Source organism: Gossypium hirsutum, chromosome A08 (genome assembly GCF_007990345.1).
Source record: "Gossypium hirsutum isolate 1008001.06 chromosome A08, Gossypium_hirsutum_v2.1, whole genome shotgun sequence".
Lineage (NCBI taxonomy): Eukaryota > Viridiplantae > Streptophyta > Magnoliopsida > Malvales > Malvaceae > Gossypium > Gossypium hirsutum.
The window spans coordinates 107781083-107795481 of NC_053431.1; positions in this window are offsets into that span (position 1 = coordinate 107781083).

Below are 14399 nucleotides of genomic sequence, written 5' to 3' on the forward strand. Positions count from 1 at the left end.
AAAAATTAATAAAAATCATATTTCTAAAGAAGAAATTTATAAAATATCTAAATATAATATATGGAGTCAAAGACATATAGAAAAAATAAGTGATAATATAGTAGGTAAAGATATTAGAGGTGGATTAACAAAAATCCCACTATTTAATAAAGATAAAATTAAGAGGATTAAAAAGAAATATCCCCAAGTTAGATGTATACATTTAGTAATAATAATGATAACTATAAGAGCTTTGTTTAGAAAATGTCATGATATACTAATAATAGCAGTTTTATTAGATAAAAGATTTGAAAAATCTAATAAAAGCACTTATTGGAGGAATTTAATCAAATTTACATACAGGAGTAATAGGATTTAAAGTTAAACCAAATTACTTTATATCTATTATAGATCCTTTGATAGAAGAATATTTATGTTTTAGAATTCAGATAAAAAATTCTGAAATTAATGATTTAGCAGAAGATCTAGCAATTAGTTGGACTTTTATTAATGAATATACACTAATACAGCAGAAGTAGAAATCAAAGAAATTAATAACAAAATTATTGAACTCTTTGAACCTAATAAAATCACTACTGAAATACAACTAAAATTATTACATTTAAGAGATTTATCAATACCAAGAGATTGGATGATAAAAAGGATAAGTAGTGCCAATACTTATAAACCTGTAAGTACAATAGAATATATGTCATTCGATGATAAATTATATTTTAAAAATGCAGCTATAACAAGTACAAATGATAATTTAGTTTTACCCTCAAATAATCAAATAAAGGAAGATGAGGAAAATCCAAGTAAAAGTTTTATATCTTCAACACCGATAGGAATGAAAACAGTTCATATTCTTATTTTTCTCATAGAACCAAGTAGAAATTCTGTATCTTCTAGAAACACTACAATGGAAGAAATACAAACTTCAATAATAATCCAACAAATGAAACTTGGAACAAGTGATGTAATTACATTTTCAAATTTCCAATCTAGGAAATATTACACATATATTGAAATTACATTTCAATTTAGAGAATATAAAACATATTCTTTACATGCTTTATTAGATACTAGAGCTAGGGGTGAGCAAAATCCGATTCGATTCAAAAAATTCGATAAAAAATTTAAATTTTGAATTAAGTAGTTTAAGTTATTTGAGTTAATCAAGTTATTTGGATCAACTAGAATAAAAAATTAAGTTTTTCGGTTTAACTCGAATATGAATTACACAATTCGAGTTATCCGAAAATCCGAATAAGAAAAGACAAAACTATGTTGTTTTGATAAATATTTACTTTTTTAAAAGTTAAAATTCAAAATAATTAATTTAAAAGGCAAAACTACATCATTTTAATAAATGTTTACCCATTAAGTTAAAAGACTAAATCATTATATTGTTCATGTAGTTAAATAATCTTGTACTTCGTCTACTAGTTAAATAATCGGTCAATCTAAAAGCAACATTAACTATAAATAATAGGATTCGTTAACTCGACTCGATTTGACTCGAAATTTTTTGACTCCATTCGATTCGAAAAAAATTCAAATTGAATTCGGTTGCTAAAATAGGATTTGTCAACTTGACTAACTCAAAAAATTGACTCGACTCGATCGAATACTCACCCCTAACTATAGTTACAATTAGTAGTTTCAAAAAGAATGTCATTCCTTTAGAAAAATGGAAACCTATAAAACATCCAATAGAAGTCATAGGAATAGATGGTAATGAAACCATAATTCAGTATAAGGCTAGAAATATACCAATCTATATAATTAATGTAAGATTTGTAATACCTAAAATATTATGTTTTCCAGCAATGCATGGAGATATATTATTAGGTAATAATTTTATATATCAACATTTACCATTTTCTATTGATAAAAATTTAACTATATTATCTGTAGAAAAACTTCTGTAGAAATACCATTGGTAGAAAATCATAAATTTATTTGTGATGAAAATTTTACACCACCAAGAAAAGAACAAATTAAACAACTTGAAACAAGCCATTGGTTGTTTAAAATATTAGAATATAATTTTAGTGAAGAACCATTAGAATTATGGCAAAATAATCCTAAATATTGTGAAATTAAATTAGAAAATCTCAATAAAATTATTAGAGTTAAACCAATGATTTATACTAAACAAGATATAGATGAATTTGTTAAACAAATTAAAGAATTATTAGAAAAAGGATTAATAGAAACAACTAATAGTCCACATTCTAGTCCAACCTTTATGGTTAGAAATTATGCCGAAATAAAAAGGAGGAAAAACTAGAATTGTTATTAATTATAAAAGATTAAATCAAAATAGTACTTTTGATGGTTACTTTATTCCAAGAAATGTTGTTTTAATTAAGCAAGCTAAACAAGCAAAATATTTTAGTAAATTTGACTGTAAATCAAGATTCTGGCAAATTATGCTAACAGAAGAGTCCAAGCTTCAGTGGAAAGTAATGCTATTTGGATTATGTAATGCACCACAAATCTTTCAAAGATGGATGGATTCTATATTTAATAAATATAAAAAAATTTGTGTAGTTTATATAGATAATATTTTAATATTTTTTGACACATTAGAATTACATAGAAAACATTTAAATATCATTTCTCAAGAATTCATAAAACATGAGATTGTACTAACTCCTAAGAAAATAGAACTAGAAAAACAGAAATAGAATTGTTAGGATTAAAATTATCTGCAGATGGTCTTAAACTACAATATCATATTATAGTAAAAATAAAAGAATTTCCTAAAAAAATTGAAGATAAAAAGAAGTTTCAACTAGTAGGGCTGAGCAAAATTTGATTCGACTCGAAAAAATCGAAAAAAATTTAAATTTCGAGTTAAACGACTCGAGTTATTCGAGTTAATTGAGTTATTTGAGTCAACTCAAATTTTTTTTTCGAATTTCGAGTTCGAATCGAGTTGAGTTTTCAAATTCGAATAACTTGAATAATTTGAATAATTCAAATATCAAACTATAATATTTTACATTTTTACCCCAAACTTCCAAACCTTTTTATTTTTCCCTCAAAATTTTTACTCCTTCTCACTTTTCCCCTGAAACTTTTACTCCATTCCTATCCTAATCCCCCCATCTACACAAAATCCATTTCCAACCTAAATTTTACTCTCCCATTTACTTTTCCTCAAAATTTACTCCCCAAAACCCTTAAAACTTTTTATTTTCCCCCTAAATTTTTATTGCCTCCCACTTTCCCCCCAAAACTTTTACTTCCTTCCCATCCCACCCCCATCTACCCCAAACTCATCCCCCCTATTTTTTTTTAATATTTTTCCTCCAAAATTTTACTCCTTCTATTTATTTTCCCTCAAACTTTTACTCTCCAAAACTTTTTATTTTCCCCCTAAACTTTTACTTCTCACTCTTTACTCCCAAATAAAAAATCAAAATTATCCCAAAAAAAATCCCTAAACATAAATAGTAATAATTTTATTTATATCTACTATTTATATTATTAAATTAAATTTCACATTTTATATTATTTATATTATTGAATTGTTTAGTCATATTGAATATTTATATTAAAATTGAATTATTAATGATGCCATAAAATATTCATGTTAAAATTTTATATCGGTATCAATTTCACATTTTATCTTTAAAATAACTTTTAATAAAAAATCATATTTTTACATTTAATATATTTTTTAATTCCAAAATATATAGTGACAAGAATATGAAGATAATTGAAACAACTAAGTAAGTAAAGAAGCTAACCCATATATAAAAGATTAATAAATAAATTATGAGGTGATTTCACATTTTATGTAACGCCCCCTTACCCGAGACCGTCGCCGGAGTCGAGCACGAGGCATTACTAAACTTATTTGAGCACTTAAACAAATTCGGACAAGCTGTCCAACTGCGTCATTATTTCTTAAAAATTCATATCTTGAGTTCCGAAACTCGAAATCAAATTCCGTAAATTTTTCCTTAAACTAGGCTCATATATCTATCTACTAATTTTTTTTCTAGAATTTTTCATCGGTCCAATTAGTACAGTTTATTAGTTAAAGTCTCCCCTGTTTTAGGGTTCGACTGCTCTGACCTCTGTGTATTACGAATCAGATATCTCCCTGTACAGGGTTTCAATGACTATGCCATTTGTTTATAATAAAACTAGAATCAATAAGGAATCTGTACATATAAAGCATAACTTCTAATTATCTTTTTACAATTTATGGTGAATTTCCAAAGTCAGAACTGGGGATTCAGAAATCGCTCTGGCCCTATTTCACAAAAATTTAAACTTCTCATAAAATACAACTCATATACCTGTTTTGTTCCATCCATATGAAAATAGACTAATAATTCTTCAATTCCATATTTTATTCATCATCTAATTATATCTCTACTATTTTTAAAGATTTTTCAAACTCACATCACTGCTGCTGTCTGAATCTATTTTATGGTAAATTTGGCCTATTTCATGGTTTCCATGGATTAGCTAGCAATTTAGCATACATAACACCAAATATGATCATGATTAGCCATTCCAATGGCTAATCATTACCAAGCATTTCCATACCACTCAATATCCATATCATAAGACCATATATACAAAATGATTATAATGCTATACATGCCATACTCAAAATATACAAGCCATTATGCCAAGATGGTATACGGATAGTGTGAGTGGGCCTCCGACCGTTTCCGAGCTGGCTTGTCAAAACTACAAGGAATGAAAAGGAAGGAGTAAGCATAAATGCTTAGTAAGTTCATATGATTTTTAATAATGCAATGTGTAATTTAATGTTTTGAAATGAAAATTTCATGAATGATATAGTATATTATTGCATATAAAATGTCATTAAACTGTGATAATTGTAAAATGATATTTGAATAAAAGTACAAATTAAATGGAACAACGGACTTGAGTACTTTGATTAGTGGCTAAGACGAATTGACGGAAAAGACCATGGTTGGACCATGGCAGCATGTGAAATGTGATTTCCGTATAAGACCATAGCTGGGCTATGGCTTCGAAGAAATGTGATATGTGCTTCCGTATAAGACCATATCCGGGATATGGCATCGGTGTGATATGTTCTACTGTATAAGACCATATCTGGGATATGGCATCAGTGTGATATGTGATCCGTGTAAGACCATGGCTGGGCTATGGCCTCGGTATGTGATATGTGACTATGTGCAAGACCATAGTTTTACTATGGCATTGTGATAATGAGGTACTCAATTCCGTAATCGTTCCCTAATTTGATTATGAACGAAAATGTAAAATGGCCCGAAAAGATTAAGAATTGGTGAATACTATGAAGATGACACGATTTGGAATAAGTTCTTGATACTTGATGACATTGAGATTATGGATCTATGCTTATGAAGCATAATTATGTGTTCTTACCATGATGGATGAAATGATATTGTATGGATTTAGTGAATAATAGTGGTGAATGAATAAATATGGCCTTGGCAGTTTTGGGTTACTGCAGTAATGTAACTTTTGAAATTTACCATAAATTGTGGAAATTGAGTTAAGGGCTGAATAAAATATGAGATTAAACCTGATGAGTCTAGTTTCATATAGAGGAAACGGTGCATGCAATTGGATTTTATGTTATAAGATATTTAAATTGTTGTGAGACAGAGTTTGAATGACTTCGAGATCCCCTGTTCTGATTTTAGAAAATCATTAGAAATTGTACAAAAATAATTTTGAGTTTTAATTTATATATTTAAAATCCTTATCGAGTCTATTTTCAAGAGGGATAGACGGGAACATCATCCCGAATTATGAGATAAATAATTTTTAGTGAAGAGAGATCAGAACTGTTGGACAGCGAAACAGGGGAAACTTTAATGAATAAACTGTACTAAATGGCTAAACCAAAAATTCTAGAAATATTATGGGAGAAAGGTATATGAATCTAGTTTCAAGGAAAATTAACGGAGCTTAATTTGGAGTTTCGTAGCTCCAGAAATAAATTATTTAGTAAATGTATCTCGGGTATACTCAGTGGTATTTCTATAATCCGAACAATTAATACTATAACAAATACTTAAGATCATAATAACAATTACAATTATTCAATTATTTATTCATAGATAAATTTCAACTACTTACCATATAAATTTTATACAAATCATATAATAAACACAATAACTTAATTGTTCAATTCTTAACTAAATCCATTATTATTTACTCCATTCTTTCACTTACTACTCGGTATAGCTTTTCTTAATTTACTCACAATTCAATATCATTAAACTATATTCAACTATACACTTATCAATCATATTCCATTTTAATTCATTTCAATAACAGTTAATTTCATTTATATCATATCAACTTACTATCACTGATAGCTTTCAGTATATATATACGATTCATATATCTCAAATCACATTTCAATTCATCAAGTGGCATCATATATCATCAATTCGAACTCCAATCATTTCATGAACCTTTGGTTCATATTTTCAATTTCATATCTAAATTTTCAATTCTCAATTCAATTTCTCGTTTCATTTCAATAGCTTGATCAATCAAATTTATTCGATTTATCTTTCACTTATTTACCCCTATTAACAAACCCGGACTTTGACGGATACACAGATTCCAACCCAAACACACCAGTACGGCACATTGTGCTTAAAATGGTACATAGTACCTGATCAGTATACGACACATAAAGTACCTAAAACGACACACGAGGTGCCTGAAATACGACACATAAAGTGCCTGATCGATAAAGCCGGCAAATCTCGTACACTTCTAGATCCTATGGCATGCTAATTATATCCGACTCAGCCCGACTAGTTAATAGGGTATTTCATTCACTTTCTCAATTTAATAATTCTTTCATCAATATACCATTCTGATAATCACATATATTCACCCATTTTCACAATTCATACAATTTCATTCAATTCAACAAATATATTTCAATTATGCACATTAATTCATAATTCAATACAATTCAATTTACTTTTCAATACCAAATATTGAAAAATATATTGATTGTAAATATGAGGAAATTGATATGAATATATGAGATTGTGATATTTGAATATTTGGTATTGAAAAGTAAATTGAATTGTATTGAATTATGAATTAATGTGCATAATTGAAATATATTTGTTGAATTGAATGAAATTGTATGAATTGTGAAAATGGGTAAATATGTGTAATTATCGGAATGAGATATTGATGAAAGAATTATTAAATTGAGAAAGTGAATGAAATACCCTATTAACTAGTCGGGCTAAGTCGGATATAATTGGCATGCCATAGGATCTGGAAGTGTACGGGATTTGCCGGCTTTATCGATCAGGCACTTTATGTGTTGTATTTCAGGCACCTCGTGTGTCGTATCAGGCACCTCGTGTGTCGTTTTAGGCACTTTATGTGTCATATACTGATTAGGTACTATGTACCATTTTAGGCACAATGTACCGTACTGGTGTGTTTGGGTTGGAATCCGTGTATCCGTCAAAGTCCGGGTTTGTTAATAGGGGTAAATAAGTGAAAGATAAATCGAATAAATTTGATTGATCAAGCTATTGAAATGAAACGAGAAATTGAATTGAGAATTGAAAATTTAGATATGAAATTGAAAATATGAACCAAAGGTTCATGAAATGATTGGAGTTTGAATTGATGATATATGATGCCACTTGATGAATTGAAATGTGATTTGAGATATATGAATCGTATATATATACTGAAAGCTATCAGGGATAGTAAGTTGATATGATATAAATGAAATTGACTGTTATTGAAATGAATTAAAATGGAATATGATTGATAAGTGTATAGTTGAATATAGTTTAATGATATTGAATTGTGAGTAAATTAAGAAAAGCTATACCGAGTAGTAAGTGAAAGAATGGAGTAAATAATAATGGATTTAGTTAAGAATTGAACAATTATGTTATTGTGTTTATTATATGATTTGTATAAAATTTATATGGTAAGTAGTTGAAATTTATTTATGAATAAATAATTGAATAATTGTAATTGTTATTATGATCTTAAGTATTTGTTCTATTATTAATTGTTCGGATTATAGAAATACCACTGAGTATACCATACTCAGCGTACGGTTTGTTTCCGTGTGCAGGTTAAGTAAAGATAGTACGTTGAATCAGCATCCCAAGACGATCCCGAATTCATTAAGGTAAAGTATGTTGAGTATTGATAATGGCATGTACCCAGGATGTTTAATGAGAGTCATTTAGGTTGTAAAAGCATTGATGAAATGAGTAAATTATGGTTGGCAATGGTATGTAGTATGAATTTTGAAATTTACTAAAAATTCGTAGTGATTCTAAATTAGTCTCGAATTGAATTTACTGTTCATATTGGACCGCGAGGGCCCATTAAAGGGACGACATCTTAAAACTAGGATGTGTGTGAATATTTATTTTAATTAATGACTGAAATTGGACTGTATTGATTGGTAATATCTCGTAACCCTGTTCCGGTGACAGTATAGGGTTAGGGGACGTTACATTTTATCTTTAAAATAACTTTTAATAAAAAATCACATTTTTACATTTAATATATTTTTTAATTCCAAAATATATAGTGACAAGAATATGAAGATAATTGAAACAACTAAGTAAGTAAAGAAGCTAACCCGTATATAAAAGATTAATAAATAAATTATGAGGTGATGAAAGGTAATAAAAAATTGATTACGGTAGACAAATTTTATTACGATGGGTGATAGTGGTTACAAAGACCCAAAATTATTTTTTAAAATTTAACTCGAACAAATATATTCGATTCAATTCGATTCGAATTCCATCTCACTCGACTCGATTCGAGAAAATTTCAAATCAAATTAGGATGATAAAATATGATTCGTCAACTCGATTAACTCGAAATTTTTCACTCGATTCAATCGAACACTCACCCCTATCAACTAGGGGTGAGCAAAATCTGATTCGATTCGAAAAACTTGATAAAAAATTTAAAATTTGAATTAAATAGTTCAAGTTATTTGAGTTAATCAAGTTATTCTGATTAACTCGAATAAAAAAATAAGTTTTTTTGTTTTAACTGGAATATGAATTACACAATTCGAGTTATCCGAAAATCCGAATAAGAAAAGGCAAAACTACGTCGTTTTGATAAATGTTTACCTTTTCTAAAGTTAAAAGACAAAATTATGTTTTTTTTTATAAATATTTACTCATTAAGTTAAAAGGTAAAACAATTATATTGTTTATGTAGTTAAATAATCTTGTACTTCGTCTACTAGTTAAATAATCGGTCAATGTAAACGAAACATTGAGTATAAATAATATGATTCATTAACTCGACTCGACTTAACTCGAAATTTTTTCACTCGATTCAAAAAAGTTAAAATTGAGTTCGGTTACTAAAATATGATTCGTCAACTCGACTAACTCAAATTTTTTTGACTCGATTCAACTCGACTCAATCGAATACTCACCCCTAGCTTCAACAATTTTAGGAATTATTAATTATGGAAAAAATTTCTTTTCTAACTTATCTGAAAAAATAAGTAGGTTATATGAAAAATTAAAAAAATGATAAACCCTTTATCTGGTCTAAAACAGACTCGGAAATCATAAAAAATCTAAAATCTGAAATAAATCAAATTCTAAAATTTATTTACCTAAGCAAGGTGATAAATTAATTTTAGAAACAGACGCCTCACAAAATTATTGGAGTTGTATTTTAAAAGCTAGAACAATAAATAATGAAGAATTAATATGTAGATATAGTTCGGGAAAATTTAAACCAAATGAAATTAATTATATCATATATGAAAAAGAATAATTAGCAATAAAGAGAGGAATAAAAAACTTTCTTATATATTTAGCACCTGAAAAAATTATTAGAAAAACTGATAATTAGGAAGTTAAACATTTCCTTACTAATAAAAGTTTGGAAACGATACCTAAAAGAATTAGATGGTATAATGAATTATGTACTTTTAATTTTGAAGTTTTATATATAAAAGGAACTAACAATATTGTTGCGGATTATCTTAGTAAGCCATATGGATAGAGGTAAAATACCTCTAGAAAAAGTCAGTGAATGGACAACTGTTCATAAAAGGCCCAACAAAGGGAAAACATTCAAATTGACAAATCCTAATTAAGGATTTGTGACAATACCTTCTCAAAGTATCTTTTTATCCTAACCAAGGATATTACATTCCACATCCAATGGTAAAACAACTAATTGGAACTCATTTATCATTTACACCACAATCAGTAAGTCAATTCCCTTGGTCTTAAGATCCAAATTTAGCATACCAAGCCAGTTATGCTGAAATCATAAAAGGAGCAGAAAAATTTTGTGCATCAAACAATTTGTTGAAACCACAAAAAAATTCAGGAAATAAAATATTTTTATAATCCAGGCTTACCATCAGAATTATATAATTTTGTTAATGATATATGGAAAACCCATATTACTGAATAAATAGCTAATTTCAGGAGAGCTATTACTAAGCTTTGTTGAAAAAATAACTAAAGAACACGAAGCTCATGTTTTATTATTAAAATACATTTTATATCGAGATTGGGAAGAACTAGAAATCAATTATTTCGATATTAAGGAGATAAACAATCTTCTTGATATATGTAATGACCCGAATTTTACCGTTACCGAAAAAGTATATTTTCGGGTCTCCGTTTCTGAAAAATGGATTCGTAAATATTTATTAAAAATATTTACGAAGTAAAATGAGTAGTTAATTAGAGTTTAATTAAGTGAATTTAATTTAATTAAGAGTAATTAAGTAAAAGGACCAAATTAAATAAAGTGTGAAAGTTGAATTATAGATTAAAAGAAAATAAAAAGAACTAAAAGGGCAATTATACAAAAAGTATAAATTGAGGCGGTTTATCGTGAAGAAAATCTAAGATTTTTTTTATGTTTATTATATTATTATATAATAAAGATACTTTATGTTTTAATTATATTATATTATATTATATTATATTATATTATATTATATTATATATATAACCTAAAGAAGCAAATGAAAGAAAATAGAAACAGAATGAAACGAAACATAGAGCAGGGGAGAAAAAGAAAGAAAGAAGGGGAGAAAAGGGAAAATTAAAGGTTTGAAGCTTTAAGCTTTAATAGGTAAGTCAATCAAGCCATTTTTACTTAATTTTGATGTTTTAGAAGTTTTAGAACAAAGTTTTGATGAAATTAAGTTGATATTTTGAAAGTTATTAGATTTCTAGATATTGTCCATGTTAAATAAAATGATGAATTAAGGGCTAAATTGATAGAAATTCAAGTTAAAAATGATACAAGGATTGAATTGTAAAATGATTCATAAGTTTTATGCTTTAAGGACTAAATTGAAAGAATTTCGAAATTATGGTTTTATGATGAAAAATAGATAATTATGTCTAAGTTTGGTTAAAAAATTGAGTAGAAATAAAGTATGAATTAAGATAGAAAAGTAAGTGAATTTAGTTAGGATTAAATTGAAATTAAAGTAAATCAATATTTTGTACTAAGACTATTTTAGACAGCAGCAGTAGTCTAAGTTTGAAAAATCACCAAAAATTGTAGAAATTGAATTAGAGGATGAATAAAATATGGAATTAAATATTATTGAGTCTAGTTTCTTATAGAAGAAACGATATAAGCAATTGAATTGTAAATTATGAGATATAATGAATTTTGTGAGACAAGGTCAGAATGAATTCGGGTTCCCCTGTTCTGACAAGAAAAATAATTAGAGGCTTAAAGTTATATGTTTAGAATCCCTAATGAGTCTATTTTTAGGAGAAATCAATGGGAATATTATCCGAGTTCTGTACTATGAGATAATTAATTTTTAGTGAAGAAGGGACGAAACTGTCAGACAGCAGAATAGGGGTGAATTTAAAGAATAAACTGTACTTAATGGCTAAACCAAAAATTCTGAAAATTTTATTGTAAGAAGATTTGTGAGTCTAGTTTTAGGAAAAATTAGCGGATCTTAATTTAAAGTTCTGTAACTCAATATATAAATTAGTAATGTATTAATGATTATGAATTGTATTAATTTCGTAGTCAATGTGGTACCGGAAATCTCGGCTAAGAAAGGACAAGACAAAGTCAACTAGAGTTAGCTCGAAAATTACGGTTTGTATTTCTATAATCCGAACTTAGTTATTATTTGTTATATTTATATACATATGGCAATTGTTAGTGTTAGAATTATGATGTTTTACAATTGGAATGGATTGATTTTGGTATGCGATGAATTTATTGAATTTATATTGATTGAAATTATTTTGATTGAATTTATATTGATTGAATTATATAATATATATGATTTATGTAGAAATTTGAATATTGAATGAATATTATATTAAAAAATATATTGATTGGAAATATGAGGAAATTGATATGAATATATGAGATTGTGATATTTGAATATTTGATATTGAAAAGTGAATTGAATTGTATTGAATTATGAATTAATGTGAATAATTGAAATATATTGTTGAATTGAAAGAAATTGTATGAATTGTGAAAATGGGTGAATATATGTGATTATCAGAATGGTATATTGATGAAAGAATTATTAAATTGAGAAAGTGAATGAAATACCCTATTAACTAGTCGGGCTGAGTCGGATATAATTAGCATGCCATAGGATCTGGAAGTGTACGGGATTTGCCGGCTTTATCGATCAGGCACTTTATGTGTCGTATTTCAGGCACCTCGTGTGTCGTATCAGGCACCTCGTGTGTCATTTTAGGCACTTTATGTGTCGTATACTGATCAGGTACTATGTACCGTTTTAGGCACAATGTGCCGTACTGGTGTGTTTGGGTTGGAATCCGTGTATCCGTCAAAGTCCGGGTTTGTTAATAGGGGTAAATAAGTGAAAGATAAATCGAATAAATTTGATTGATCAAACTATTGAAATGAAACAAGAAATTGAATTGAGAATTGAAAATTTAGATATGAAATTGAAAATATGAACCAAAGGTTCATGAAATGATTGGAGTTCGAATTGATGATATATGATGCCCCTTGATGAATTGAAATGTGATTTGAGATATATGAATCGTATGTATATACTGAAAGCTATCAGGGATAGTAAGTTGATATGATATAAATGAAATTGACTGTTATTGAAATGAATTAAAATGGAATATGATTGATAAGTGTATAGTTGAATATAGTTTAATGATATTGAATTGTGAGTAAATTAAGGAAAACTATACCGAGCAGTAAGTGAAAGAATGGAGTAAATAATAATGGATTTAGTTAAGAATTGAACAATTATGTTATTGTTTTTATTATATGATTTGTATAAAATTTATATGGTAAGTAGTTGAAATTTATCTATGAATAAATAATTGAATAATTGTAATTGTTATTATGATTTTAAGTATTTGTTATATTATTAATTGTTCGGATTATAGAAATACCACTGAGTATACCATACTCAGCGTACGGTTTGTTTCCGTGCGCAGGTTAAGTAAAGATAGTACGTTGAATTAGCATCCCAAGACGATCCCGAATTCATTAAGGTAAAGTATGTTGAGTATTGATAATGGCATGTACCCAGGATGTTTAATGAGAGTCATTTAGGTTGTAAAAGAATTGATGAAATGAGTAAATTATGGTTGGCAACGGTATGTAGTATGAATTTTGAAATTTACTAAAAATTCGTAGTGATCCTAAATTAGTCCCGAATTGAATTTACTGTTCATATTGGACCGCGAGGGCCCATTAAAGGGACGACATCTTAAAACTAGGATGTGTGTGAATATTTATTTTAATTAATGACCGAAATTGGACTGTACTGACTGGTAATGTCTCGTAACCCTGTTCCGGTGACGGTATAGGGTTAGGGGACGTTACAATATATTTCAGTATTTTATTAATAAATAAACAAATAGCGCTATTATGAATAAAATGTTTAAGTTATGTTTATATAATAAGGCTAGAAAAATTTTACCAGTGGAAATGTTTACAAAAATAAATGGAGCTATCTGTAAACAGCAAGTTCAATTTCAAAAGCTTTTTTAGAATATTTTTTACAATCTTATGTTTTTACAAATGATTTAAATGAAAAATTCCCTACTATAAAATTTAGACTTGATCATGAACCATTGGAGGTCCCAACCTTTCAGCAGCTAAGGAAGAAAAAAGACACTTGACAAAAAATATTGACAAGTGTTATAATAATCCTAGTTATTATCAGATCCAAACAAGAATAGATTTAATGACCAAAGCCCAATATTTACTTCAACAAAAAACTTATAGCCTATGGACTGATGGAAGAAAAATATTGGCATATGATACTAGAAACATTCAGGATGATAGAGACGAAGAATCCGTGCAACTATTAAAAAATATAGCTGACATGGAGATTGATGATTTTTCATCACACATAA